Here is a 1,028-nt window from a genome sequence, read left to right as displayed (position 1 = left end):
GGGTCCTTAACCCACTGAGCCACAGCAGGAACTCTTTGGCAAAATTCCTTTGAAAGAAGCAGTAGAAAATATTTACTGTGTTTCATTTACCATTTTAGTAAAGTTCTGGGAATTCAAGAACAGAATGAGTGATTGGAAAATCTTCGTTTCTTGTCTGTGTGCAATCTGAACAGCTTAAATTGTCATGGGACATGAAAAACCTGTTTTTCATTATAAAGGGATATTCTCACACTGCCAAGAAACATGGAAAGTAGACACAAGTTCACATATAATCTCATCACCAGAGCAAATTGCATTTTTTTTTTTTTTTTTTTTTTTTTTGTCTTTTTAGGGCCACACCGACAGCATGTGGAGGTTCCCAGGCTAGGAGGTTGAATCAGAGCCATGGCTGCCCGCCTACACCACAGCCACAGCAACACCGGCTCTGAGCCGCGTCTTCGACCTACACCACAGAGCGAGGCCAGGGGTCGAACCTACATCCTTGTGGATACTAGTCAGATGTATTTCCGCTGAACCATGACGGAAGCTCTGCAAACTGCGTTTTAATATATATTCTTCAATCCTTTTTTCTCGGAATTAATTTTTTAAAATTAATTGCAATTAGAGTATCCACACAAATTTGGTCCTGCCTCTTTTACTCACCATTACACTGGAAACATTTTTCATGTTGCACAAGCATTTTCACACCCACATTGTTTAATGACTACATGAAAAATACACTTTTGAATCAGATCGGGAAATGGAAAAGAAATACTTACTAACTTAATTAGCATGCAGGTGGCCAAATGGAGTCCTGAAAACTTGTCATTTTAGAAATCTAGTGATGCAGGAAGATGCTTATCATAGGTATGTTTGTCCTTGTAGGGGCGCACCTGCGTCATATGGAGGTTTCCAGGCTAGAGGTCGAATTGGAGCTACAGCTGCCAGCCTACACCACAGCCACAGCAACGCCAGATCTGAGCCCCGTCTGGACCTACACCCCAGCTCATGGCAATGCTGGATCCTCAACCCACTGAGCAAGGCCAGGG

The sequence above is a fragment of the Sus scrofa genome, chromosome 1 (assembly GCF_054392235.1).
Source record: "Sus scrofa isolate SSC_HxYL_T2T_F1_AM1 chromosome 1, Sscrofa_HxYL_maternal_Yorkshire_Landrace_v2.0, whole genome shotgun sequence".
Classification (NCBI taxonomy): domain Eukaryota; kingdom Metazoa; phylum Chordata; class Mammalia; order Artiodactyla; family Suidae; genus Sus; species Sus scrofa.
Note: the sequence above shows the minus strand (reverse complement) of the source record.